Source organism: Ambystoma mexicanum, chromosome 5q (assembly GCF_040938575.1).
Source record: "Ambystoma mexicanum isolate Mex_15411 chromosome 5q, UKY_AmexF1_1, whole genome shotgun sequence".
Classification (NCBI taxonomy): Eukaryota; Metazoa; Chordata; class Amphibia; order Caudata; family Ambystomatidae; genus Ambystoma; species Ambystoma mexicanum.
The window spans coordinates 762,801,917-762,815,450 of NC_090933.1; positions in this window are offsets into that span (position 1 = coordinate 762,801,917).

Consider the following 13,534-nt stretch of genomic DNA (forward strand, 5'->3'; position numbering starts at 1 on the left):
GACTTGGGTGTGGGCTTGATGGAAATCAGTTACAGCACAGATTAAATTCATATTCCTCTGCATCATCTACAAGGCTGTCTGGGCCCGGGACCACACTATCTTCAACTTTATCTCACTAAATACTCTCCCTCTAGAGCACTTCACTCCTTTGGCACCAACTCTTTGTGTGTAAAGCATTTTGCTAAACGGAGAGTGGGGGATGGTTGTTCACTTTCCTCAGCGGGCTCCCTCCTATGGAATAGCCTCACCCTCCCCCTGCAACTGGAGCAAGATCATCTCAAATTCCAGCAGCTCCTTACGACCTTCTCCTTCTCCTTCTCCTTCCCTTCTTCTATCCTCTGCTAACCCGACAGTTGCTGAATCCGTGTCCTGTCCTCCCACACCAATTCTGCCCTGCTCCTGTCTATCCAGAGCACTTCCATCTGCACACCCTCCACCCTGGAGGTTTGCACTTACACCTCCTGTGGCTCCAGTCCGTTCAGCACTCAACATTTCTAGCACTTCATCTGTGCTCACCCTTGAGCTCGGACTTCCCAGCACTTACCCGTTTCCCTCTTCATTGGAGCACTTGCATGTTCTGAATACTCACAAGGCATGGTAAGTTGGTACTGGCTACCCTTTACCCCCATTGCTCTTAAATATTGTGTTTTGCATGTATTTTCCCTCCCTTGCTCCCTCCCCGCCCTGTTGGCACTTTGAAGCAGCATTTCCTATTATATAAGTGCCTTACAAGCAAACAATAAATACATAAATAAATACATTAAGAAATGTGCGGCTCCCCAGCTATGGTTTGACCAGCAGTGCACTCTGCTTGCCCGAGGAGGTCCACCAGACCTGCACTTTTCACATGCATTTAGTGTTTGGACTATGTAAAATTAATGAGGCCGGAGACGGAATTTCAGAAAAAAATACTCCTTTTATTCAGGTGAGTGGCAGATACAGGATTCTCTCATCAACTACTGTACTATCATCTATACGGGTGGTTTCTCCTGTTCTGGCTTCCAACGTATCTAGTAAGCCCAGTGGTAAGTTTTAGTGATGGGTCCTTCGGCATCTCGCTCCTTTGGAGAGTAAAAACAAAAAGACACAATATATCAGCTGGGTCACTTTTAATCTTGCAGAACATTCCCGGAGACCAATGACATCCTGTGTAAGGCCCTGGAGTGCATGCATTCCAATACATTACTCATGAGAATAGCTCAGGGGCAACACGCTTGTCTTGGAAGCAAGACGGCGTGGAGCAATGCAAGTTCTATCCCCGTGTCCGTGCTTAGAAACTTCTAGGTATTAAGTGTTATAAAGAATCCATTACAATTACAATGAGTCCACCTACTTCCCTTGGGTTCTGATAGTGTTTGTGCCATGATGCCTTGCTATCAACCTGCTTCAGGCCTCTCAATTGCTGAGAATGCTAGGGGAAAAGTAATTTGGTAGAAGCTACCAGTAAGTGTGAGGTTACGTTCCCCATTAGAAACCGTGTTTTCATTAAGGATGATCGGTCAGATTGACTGTGTGATATTTGGCATTTCAGTCCCATTCTATGTATAAGGCCTCCTGCAGGGATGGTTGATGGTGCTGCTGTACCCACCGTTGTACCTGTGGCGGAAGGGCATCCAAAAATTGTTCAAACAAGATTTTGTCTCAGATCTAAGCCACAGTGGCCATCTGGGTTTGTAGCCATTCTTCAGTTAAATCCTGAAGGTGGTAACTCAATTGATGAGGCGTCCCGCCTGTTTTTAACTTGGTCACTCTGAGCTGGAACCTGTAGGATTCGTTGTTCATAACCAGATACTCTAGGATTGATTTTTCAGCTCCCTGCATGGGGTATCCCCAGTGGGATTGGCCGCTTGGTAGGCCCCTTGAATAGAGCAAGTCAATAATGGGGCTATATAATTCCCCCACCTTTGCGGGGGCCATTGTGCATTCTTTGCAATCCATTCAAATTTTATAAAATGGAACCATGAACCTTCCCCTGGCTGATATCTCTGTAAAATAGTGGGTGGTAAGGAGGTTTGCACGCTGGTTGCACTGACTGCTTCCCCCAGCTGTCAGATTGCTTCTTGACTTTTCTCTTGGGCTGCTCCCTGTAGCTCTATAGCTTGTTGCAGTGCTTGTCTTTCGGCTTGGGACTGGTGACTCTGCACTTGGATCAATTGTTGCAGCTGCTGCTGTCCTTCAGCAAGAGTTTTGATTAGGGTTTCCATGTCAGCGTTCCTCTGAATCCCACCACTGCCACCACTGTAAAATGAATGAGTCTGGAAACAGAATTGCAGAAACAAAAACTTGTACTCAGGTGAGTTGCAGAAACAGGATTCTCTCAACAACTGCCGTACTATCGTCGATACGGGTGGTTTCTCCTGTTCCGGCTTCCAATGTATCTAGTTAGCCCTGTGGTAAGCTTCAGTGACTGGTCCTTCAGCATCTTGGTCATTTGAAGAGTAAAACCAAAAAGACACAATGGGCCTCACTATGGGTCCGGCGGTAACCCTACCGGTGCTACCGGCGGGTTGCTGCCGGTCCCGTAAAAAATGACCGACGCCTGATTTCCTGGTGCCACCAGGCTATTACAAGTCCAGCAGCCAGGAAGTCAGGCGCTGGTAATTTTGTTAATCCCCATTCCCATGGGACTCTATGGGAGTGGGGACACAGGAGCACCAGCACCGTTAACAAGAACCCGTGACAAGTTTGTCTACCGTGGCACAGTGGCTCCGGCAGGTACACTTGTTTCCGGACCGGGAAACTTATAATGAGGCCCAATGTGAGACCGTGTTTTCATCAAGAATGATCGGTTGGATTGCATGTGTGATATTTGCCATGTCAGTCCCATTCCATTGTGTTTCGCAAAGCTTCCGGCATCCAACAACACACACCTCCTGCTGTATCGGTTGCTCCAGGCCATTACTGACTTGTTAGGTCAGGTGCTACTCTGCGTCACAGCCCACCTGACAAGGGACTCACTGTCTCTCCCAGAGCCATACTGCAGAGGGACAGGAAGTGGTCCTTTGCAAGTGGCCAGGGCCATGGGTCGCCTGTATCCATCATGGTCCTTTGAATTGTCGGTTATCCACTCCCCATGCCTGGTCATCTGATGGTGGACAAGGGGAGGGGTGCATGGTATGTCCCAAGGGCTGGCCAGCTCTGGAAGTCCGGATGGGCTACAATCTGGAATGTACTCCTGTTGCGTCTATGAGGAGTCATGACACTTTTGTCAAACAACCTCCTCTGTCACCCAGTGTGCACAGTTTACATATAGGCATAGTTGCCTTCCTCTGGCTTACTGATGAAAGTTTGTTAAGGGTCCTGTATGCCCTCCACTTGGTACTTGCTGACACACCCAGGCCATGCACGTCTGCAAGATGTACATGGGCCGTGTCACAGACAAAGTGCCAACAGAGCTTTTCCTGCTGTGGACACTCTACTGTATATCCAAGTTCATTAGAAGCCCAGCAGAGTGCCTGGCTGATGATACGTCCTCAGATGACTTGCACCGCAATGGCAGGGCATCCTGTCCATCTGGCTCCCTGCAATCCACAGGTTCATTTTACGCACTTGGTTCAACTTGTGTTGAACTGCTTGTCCATCCATGGCCATTGCCATTGAGGCAGGCATAAACATGTCACCTATGTTGGGACAGTGTTGACTCAAGTGCATGCCCCCACTAGGAGGGCCCACTTACATGGGGGTCTCTCCCCTCCAATCACTGCAGGGGCACAGCAGTGCAGCAGTAAACCAGTGGTCATGTGAGAGTACAAGGATGGTGGTCTGACTACAGGGCCTGACCAGCACACAATGGTTGTGAACCCACAAGAGCCATGCCCTTGCACCTCTCAAACAGACTTATTTCTCAAGTGCAATCTATGGTGATGACAGCTCCACAGATTGGCACACGACCCCTTACACCCCACACCCCACCCAGTGGGCTGGGCATGTGTAGCAGCCACCCCTTCTCACAAGATTGGTACCTGGGCCCTGGGTCTCCCTCCCACACATCCAGCTGGCTCCATGGCAGATGAGTGACCAACAGGACACCCCAAACTGCAGCATTGGCCCATCCACGGACACTGAGATCACACAGACAGGGCCAAGGGTATGATGCCTTTTAGGACTGATTTTCTATACTCTGGCTTGGTGGACAGATGTGTAGAAGGCCAACCTATATTGTGACAGGAACAACACTGGGAAGCTGTAGCCAAACCAGTTTAGGTAGAAGAGACAGACGGTCAAGGCTAAGCTCTTCAGTGGGGGTGAGCTTGTAAACGGTCCACAATGAGGTCACCCAATGGGAATCACAGATTACACTTAGGATGCATAAAAATACAGTTATTTAATTATGACACAAAATAAATATAGAAAAATGACTACAAGCAGGTAGACATATCACACAACACTATCCAACTAAATACATATATACATTCACTTGGTTATAAGGCAGAATACAAATCAGAAACTCCTGCAAAGGAAAGGTTAGACAAGTCATATGCACAAAAAGGTCCACAGAGATGATCCCTATCTAAAATTGTCCAGCCATAAGTTGCCTGGGGCCTTATGCCCAATAGTTCAGTATGCAGTTCCACAGAACTTAGGATGCAGGAAAACATGCAGGTAGGTTATCTGGGGTCCAGTGAAGGGTTCAAGTTAGACTAATGCCCAGAATTATCCCCAACTGTCAGATGTCTTGCATAGGCAAGATCTGGCAAAGCCAAAAGTGTTAGAAATAAGGTTTATTATAAGCCTAATGATTTTTAATGGGATTATAGGGGTAGGTTACAAACTCTGTTATTTACCCCACCCCACTCTGAATCTTCCCCAGACTTGGCAGATCAAAGGAAGGATGTCTGAAGTTGCTTTTCCCGCCAAATTTCACGGTCCTTGATTTTCAGGGGTTGCAGGTTCGAGCTGAATTATGGTTGGTGTCTTTTGCTGGTGCAAGGACTCTCGGTCGAAGAAAGCAGAAAACCTTGATGCAGGACCCCTCTCAGGACTGTACTCGGGTCAGGTAAGCAATTTTCGGATGGTGCACACTGCGCACTGCGATGCAAACTGTTTCAGTAGCCGCAGTTGGACTTTGCCTACTATCTCGGGTCCCCTTGATGCTAGGATGCCGAAATTGCACAGGAGGTAGTCTCGCAGGGCCAGCTGAGGATCCGGTATGGTGATGCCAGCAGCATGGTAGCCATAGAACAAAGCTGGTCAGCCACAGTACTCTTCCAGGGCACTTCGGAAGCCTTCCTTGGCAGGGCACTGAGAAAATGTCGGGAATGCATGGTCCCTCCAATTCAAGGGTCATAGCTCCTTTGCAGAACTACTAAAGATCAAGAGCAAGACAGAGCTCCTCCAGCACAGCAGAAGTTGGTTGCCAGACCTCCATCAGTCTGGTCTCAGGTTTCTTTGCAGGTCTGACAGCTGGATAGGACACTTGGCTCCTTCAGATTTCTCCAGGATATCTGAAGATTGGGTGCAGGGGTTGTCTTATCCTAAGATCCAGGTAAGAGCTGAAACTCCCACTAGCCAATAGCAGGACTATCCCACACGCACACCCCAGCAGTGGTGCAATCAGGACCACTGGCATGAACGTTTATGCATACCACTCAGACACACTGAAACCAGTATGATCATTGGAGTCAGACTGACATAGCCCACATACTGCTTGCAAACACACACAGCCCTCCAGCAGCCCACCAAAAGCTCCTTCTTTCCCAGTCACAGGAAGTCCTTATAAGGATGTTCCTGGTCGCTGAGGCCAGGAAGAAGGCTAAAGAACAATATGGCAAAAGAGCAGGTGAAAAATTCTTGGCATAGCCATGTTCGATCAAAAGCCACAGTTAGTAGCCAAACGTGGTAAACATGGTAAAGCTAAATCAAAATTCCCCAAAAAGTGGGGAAAAGTCACTGCTGCCATCAGCCTATCCTTTTAGCACACCTAGAGTAACGCTAAATCCTCTGAGTTTTAGTCGAGGGCAAAACAAAAATGCACCCCATTGTACTGCAGTGTAAGCTGCTTTGCACAATGATAAAAAGTTACCACAAATGATACAAAAGTAACCAAACGTAGTAACATAGTAACTCGACTAAGGGAAACAATGTTTGCCAGTACCAACAGCCTGAAGGACATATCAGTTTCCCCATAACATGTGAGCAAACGCCATTGCAGTGAAGCTTAAGGCTTAACTGTACTGCAAAAAGTACAGGTCAGATAAAAAAATAAAAGCAAAAAGTGTAGGGGTTCCATAAAGATGGAAGGAAAAGTGCAGTAAAGAGAATCTTTTCTAACAATGCCCATCCCAAGTCCAGCCACCTGGGCTATGGTCACATGGATGCACACTCATGTCAGATGCGGCTGACTGTGTTGTTCAGCCAAGATACTTCAGTTTGTCACCATATCATGTCCAGGAGACCCATTGTCACTCTGAGTGTTGTGGGTCCTCCACAGTGCTAGTTACACATCCAACAGCAAACAAGGGGAATGTGACGGAATGTGACCCATATCCCAGCAACACTCAGGGGACACTGGCCATTTTAATGGTGCCAACCGACAGACAGTGTTATGCCACTAGCAGACACTGTCACAGTGTTGGTGGCTCCAGGCCAGACCTCGTGGGTGGCCCTGCCTCAGTCCCCACATCCATCTTTTGCTTCGGCCAATTCATTCATCCAGGCTCAACTTCACATGTGTCTGGTCCAGCCCCAGCTGCGTATCACAATTTTTGGCAGCAAAGCTCCAAGAACACCAATTATTGCATGCATTGTCATCTGTGGTAGGTGTCTCACAGTGTGACAGACAAGTGGGATGGGGGCTTGAGGGACTCCTCTGGGCTGGTGCCGAGGACCAGAGCAGGTGTGTTGCTAGCAGCATGTATGCTGACGGAGTTGCTAGGCAAGGCCAGCAGATGAAGGACCATTCAGGACACATGCTCTGGTAAGTGTCCCAGGGAGGTTCTTTTGGGATTCCATAATGCAGTTGGCGTCCCAAGGAATCTCTGGAGGGTACTGCTCTGGGACATGAATAGCATATACCCAGTTGTGGTCTCGCACTTCTGTGCCATTGAGTAGGCCATGGCTATCAAATTTCCCTATCCCATGTTTGACTCCTCTTTATCATCCTGTTTGTATCCTTTCCTACACTGCATGTCTATGCGAGTGGACAAGGTGTTTTTATGAGTCATGCATTTCTGGAAATGAGGCATCTGCCCAGGTGTAGTTCCCATGGAACTGCCTGCATGTCCAATTTAGGTCACATTCGCATTTGATTTGGTTAAATGTGTATGTGGCTACACATGAATGTGCTGGGTGAACATGGGCATGTCTCATGATTGTGAATCATCGATGTGCCTACACGTGTGTGTCAGTTTTCATGCTGATTGCATGGGCATGTGTGTGTGACAGTTGACCATTGACTCGTGCTGAATTCATGGTACTTTTAATGCTGTGTATGTGACATGCATCATCACTATTGGCTTATGTCTTTGTTATGTGTCCCCTTTCCCAAGGTTGCTCCAGCTGGCGAAGAGGGCAGTGCTGTGGAGAAGAGGGACAGGGCATCCAGATATGGTGGGGCAGGGTACTGACACACAGGGGCCAACGATGGCAGATGGCTCTCTGTGGGATTTTGGGGTGAATAGGGGGGGATGTGGTGAAGGAGGCCATTGAAGTCCAGCCCAAAGGGTCAGGTGTGGGTATCGTAGAGGGTGTTCAGGCTGCAGCCCTTGCCCAGAGACATGAGAATGTGCAGTCCAACATGGAGGGTTCTGCACAACCTCATGTCTCTGGGCCATCTGCTGCAGCAGTGACCACCTTCTGTGATGCCTCCACTCGGACCAAAACCCCACTTAGTGGTGCAGCCCCTGCTGGCAGGTGTCAATGGCCCCATCCACCACTTCCTCTTCTGTGGCCCAGTTGGCGTGCACTGCAGCTTCCATGCCACTGCCCACCATGGCCCCCTTTGCGCCAGTCCCACCACCACCCTGTACAGATGTGCCTTTGTCCCTTGTTGAGGTAGAAGTCCCTTAATCAGCAGCAAAGGTGGTCACTGAGCCTGCCCAGGAGCTCACACAGGAACAGGCAATGGAGGAAAAGCAAGTACTTGAGGGCGGTGTAGGTGCCATACTCCACCAACGACGACTGCCATCTGATCAGAAGGGGTCCAGCCATAGGGCACTCACTCCCAGACAGCAGCAGACGATGGCTGGGAGGAGGCAGAGTTTACAGGGCATTGCTACCTGAGGCAGGGGGTTCGGATCCAGCTGGCTACTCTTTTTTCATGCGAGGCAGCTGGAGGTGGAGAGCTGGCAGGTAAGGGATGCTGCCATTCAGAAGGCCAGAGCAGAGGTGGATGAGCGGAGGACAAGAGGGCGGGCTGCCATCCTGGGGGATCCTGCAGGGCAGTGTGGGAGGCAGAGTTTTTGGACACCTTGCAAGACCTCCAGGAACGAGCAGAGGCCTGCCTACAGGAAGGGGATGTTGTTGTTGAGTGGACCCTGGTGGAAGCTTTTGCTGACCTCCCATCAGACAAGCCTGCTGCCAATGTCCATAGTTCCTAAGTGTTAGGTTTCATTATTTTACTTTTATTTTCAGCGTTGGACATTTTTCCCTTCCTATTGATTGTGTTTAAATAGTTAAATACACGTGTTCATGTCCTTCAATTCACATGTGTTGCAGTCTCTTTGTCCATGTGCACGTTTACTTTTTCCATGTTCACCAAGTGCATGGGTCCAATGGCAGTCATGTGGATTGGATCCTCACTGTGTGTGTCATGTTGTTACTGCGATGTTTGATGGGGACATGTGTGCATGCTCCTTGTGTGTGATGTGTGGTGCATATGTGCTTGATGTGCATGGCTGGGCTCTTGTAAACGTGTTTGCAAGGTTTGTCATGCACATGTGTTGCTTACCTACTTGTGTGCTTTGAAATATTGGCAGGTTGTTCAATTTTGTACATGGTGTGGATGAGTGTGTGCGTGTGTGTGTGTGTGTGTATGTGTGATAATCGTATGGCATGGTTGTGTGTGTGCGCCATTGGTGAATGTGTTTGTGTGTTTGTTGTGTTGATTTTATGTGTTTTGTCAGTGCTTGACATGTTGCTCTTCTTTTAATTGACTTGGAAATGTACACATGTATTTCACATTTGGCAATGTGTACATCTGATGGCTTGAGGTGAACATGGCTGTTCATCTGATCCCATTCCTTGTGCAGGGTCACTGCGTGTTTAGTCTCGATGTGTTGGTGTTGTTGGATTGATGTTTATTGGTGTGTGTAATGGTGTGCACGCAGGTCAGTTGTGGTGATGTGTAAAATATGTAATCATTGTGTTCAGGGTCTCATTGGGATGTATACTCACTTGTTCATGTGTCTTGCCAAATGTTCAACTTGTTTAATTTGTGTGTTGTATCTAGTGACAGCACATTCAACTCTGCACATTGGCTACTGGAGTTTGAGTCTATTGTACATTGCATTACTTTCAGTTCCACTGATGTTTCAGTGTTTCTTTGGTACTTGCTTATCAATGTGGAAGTGCTGACACTTCATTCACTGTTATGACTATTTTGCATTGTGGGTGTACACTGTGTATTAGTGGGCTACACTCACCACACATTCACTCAATTTGAGATTGCTGTCCCTTCCCAAAGTACGCCCACCCACACCAGCAATCAGCCACTACCTGCTCTCAAATCATGCATCACCTCTGCCACTGGAATGCAGCCGAGTCCCACGATTGATGGTACAGTCTAGCTGGACGCATTATCGGTTTCCATGAGGTGCACACTCTCTGACATCATTTACAGCACCCATCCACAGGCCTGTCAAGCTTGGGTCAATGGCATGAACTTTGTCACCCCTACCTACCTACTGACCTACCTACCTACCTTTATACAGACTGAAATGCACAAAGGCATTCTTGATGACTCAGACCAATCAATGATTCCTAAGAATTGGGTCCTTCAGGGTATTCTGTTACAGCACGTTGAAGCAATTGCAGTGGTAGTACAGCACTTTACAAATGCCACATTGTTTTGCATTACTATGTCACATGAACATAGAGCGGTTGAAGTGTAGGTGGTGCAGCAGTATGCTGTCCTGTTGATGTGCAGCTGAGTGTGGTGTGAAACAGAGTCTTTGAAGAAGCTACAGTCCTTGATTCAAAATCAGTGCCGCTAGTTGATCATGTTGGTGGTGGATATGTGGCAGGTGTACTTCATGGTGGAGTCAAGCCTGGGAAGTGGCGGTAGGTTGCTTCTCCACATTTGACTGGTAGGTGTTTGGATAAGCAGGGGGCTACCTGGGGGTTGTGGGGGAGGTCATGGGGATGTTTAGCAAGGAGCTGCCTGGGGGTTGTGGCAGAGGTCAGGGGAGTGTTGAGAAGGGTGTGTACTAGCAGGGTGATGCATGGGGGTTGTGGAGGTCTTCAGGGGGTGTTGGGAGACAAGTGTACAAGGATGGGCTGCTTGGGGGTTGCGTGCAGGTCAAGGGGTGGGGGAGGGTTGGTATACTAGCAGTGGGCTGCCTGGGGGTTGTGGCGACACTCAGGGGGTGCTGTGATGGGGGTGAACTAGCAGGGGGATGCCTGGGTTGTTGCAGAGGGCACAGAGGTGTTGGGAGAGGGTGTACTAGCAGAGGGCTGCCTGGATTTTGTTGGGGAGGTCAGGGGTTTTTTGGGGGAGGTGTACCAGCAGAGGGGTGCCTGGGGATTGTGGAGGAGGTCAGGGGGTTTTGGGAAGGGGGTGTACTAAAAGGGGGATGCCTAGGGGTTTGGGTAGAGCTCAAGTGGGTGAGGCGAGAGGGGTTTACTAGCGAGGACTGCCTAGGGGCTCCGTTGGAGGTCAGGGGGGGTGAGAGGTGGTGTCAGGACTTGTGGGGGCTACCTGGGGGCTGTGGTGGAGGTCATGGATGTGTTGGGAGGGGGGTGTATTAGCAGGGGCTGACTGGGAGATGGGTGGAGGCCAGGGGGGTAAGGGGAGACTGGTGAACTATCAGGGGGCTGCCTGCGGTTTGTGGTAGAGGTCTGTGGGGTGTACACGGTGGGGGCTGCCTTGGGTTGTGGTGGAGGTCAGGGGATGTTGGGAGGGGGTGTACTAGCAGGGTGGTTATGGAGGAGGTCAGGGGGTATTGGGATGGGGGTGTAAAAGTAGGGGGCTCCCGGGGGTTGTGTTGGAGGTCAGGGGAGTGCTGGGAGGGGGTATACTAGGTAGGGGCTGCCTGGGTTTGTGGCAGAGGTCATGGGTGTTGGGAGGGGGATTCGTACTAGCAGGGTCTGCCTGGCGGTTATGGCACAGGTCAGGGGGGTTGGGGGCATGTGCTAGCAGAAGGCTGCCTGAGAGTTGTGACAGAGGTCAGGAGGGTGTTGGGAGGGGGTTGTACTACCAGGGGGCTGCCTGGGGGTTGTGGCTGAAGTCAGGGGGTGTTGGGATGGGGTGTACAAGCAGGGGGCTGTCTGGGGTTGTGGCAGACATCAGGGAGTGTTGGGAGGGGGTTGTACTAGCAGGGGGCTGCCAGGGGGTTCTGGAGGAGGTAAGGAAGCTTGTGAGTTGGGATGGAGGTCAGGGGTGAGGAGTGGGGCAGTGTACTAGCACAGGGCCACCTGGTGGTTGGGACAGAGATTCTGGGGGTGAGGGGTGGTGTCAGGAATTGAGGGGGCTGCCTGGGGGTTGTGGCAGAGGTCAGGGGGCTGTTGGGAGGGGTGGTGTACTAGCACGGGCCTGCCTCTGTATTTTGGCGAAGTCAGGGCGGTGTTACAAGGGGTATGTACTAGCAGGGGGCTGCCTGGGCATTGTGAAGAAGGTCAGGGGAGTCTTGGTTGGGGGGTGTTCTATGAAGGGGCTGCTGAGTGGTTGGGGTAGGGGTCAGGGGGTGAGGAGAGGGGTGAACTCACGGGGGGTGCTTGGGGCAGATGTTGGGTGGTGTGGGTAGTGTCAGCACTTGAGGGGACTGCCTGGGGGCTGTGGCAGAGTCAGGGAGGTGTGGGAGGGGGGTGTACTAGCAGGGGGCTGACTGGGAGATGGGTGAAGGCCAGGGATGTCGGGGGAGACTGGTGAACTATCAGTGGGCAGCCTGGGGGTTGTGGTGGATTTCAGGGGGTGTTGGGAGGGGGTGTACTAGCAGGGGGTTATGGAAGAGGTCAGGGGGGTATTGGAATGAGGGTGTACTAGCAGGGGGCTGCCTGGGGGGTTCTGGTGGAGGTCAGGGGTGTGTTGGGAGGGGGTGTACTAGGTGGGGGATGCCAGGGGTTGTGGCAGAGGTCAGGGGGTGTTGGGAGGGGGCTGTACTTGCAGGGTCTGCCTGGTGGTTGTGACAGGTCTGGGGGGTTAGGGGTATGTGCTAGCACGGGGTTGCCTGAGAGTTGTGACACTGATCAGGACGGTGTACTACCAGGGGGCTGCCTGGGGTTTGTGGCTGAGGTCAGGGGGTGTTGGAATGGGGGTGTAGAAGCAGGAGGTCGCCTGGTGGTTGGTTATGCCAGAGGTCAGGTAGTGTTGGGAGGGGGGTGTACTAGCAGGGGGAAGCTTGTGGGTTGTGATGGAGGTCAGGGGGATGAGGTGAGGTGCAGTGTACTAGCACAGGGCGACCTGGTGGTTGGGACAGAGGTTTTGGGGCTTAGGGGTGTCAGGACTTGAGGGGGCTGCCTGGGGGTTGTCGCAGAGGTCAGAGGTGTGGCAGAGGTCAGGGGGTGTTATGAGGGGTGGTGTACGAGCAGAGGCCTGCCTGGGTATTGTGGCAAAGTCAGGACAGTGTTACGAGGGGAGATGTACTAGCAGGGGGCTACCTGGGGGTTGTGGAGGAGGTCAGGGGGGTCTTGGGAGGGGAGTTTATTATAAAGGGGCAGCAGAGGGGTTGAGGCAGAGGTCAGGGGGGTGTGGAGAGAAGGGTGTACTCTGTTGGGTGTCATGACCCACGTTTGGACTATTATGCTGCAACACTTGGTGCTGTGGGCTTAGGAAATCCAAGAGGGCGGAAAAGCCCACATTTGCGCCAGAAACCTGGAGAACCGCGTAGTCTTTGCGCACAACAAAATGGTTGCCTGACCTGCCACACACCAGTGTGATCGTGAGGGGCCAGGAGTGCCATGAGTGAAATGTGTGCCAAAGGAAAAACAGCAGTGCCGGTGGCTAAAACAAAAGCGCTTTGAAATCACCTTTGTTTCTCTGAAATGCAAGCTAAAAATGCCTATTTTAAACATTGCAAGATATTCAAAAATCTCACTGAACACCAGCAGACATTTGGCAGAAGGTAGACTTGTGTGCATACAAAATCTGGAAAGAGAAAGAGCCTAAAATAATGTTCATAATGAAACTGGCTGAGCTGTGGATGTCAGCAGTCTAAGTTAAATTGGACTGAAAGATGCTAAAATATAAATATTTAAAATAAATGAGTGACCTACTGTGGAGTGTCACATAGTTTGCAACTGTTAAATGTCATAGTTTTGAACTAAAAATCAGTGTTCTAGCTGCATGTGTAAAAATTGCAAGTTTGGTTTGAATGTAGAAAACTGGGAACCAAAGTGACATTTGGCTGAAGCCTGGCTTGAAGAGAGTGAATTCTGCCCG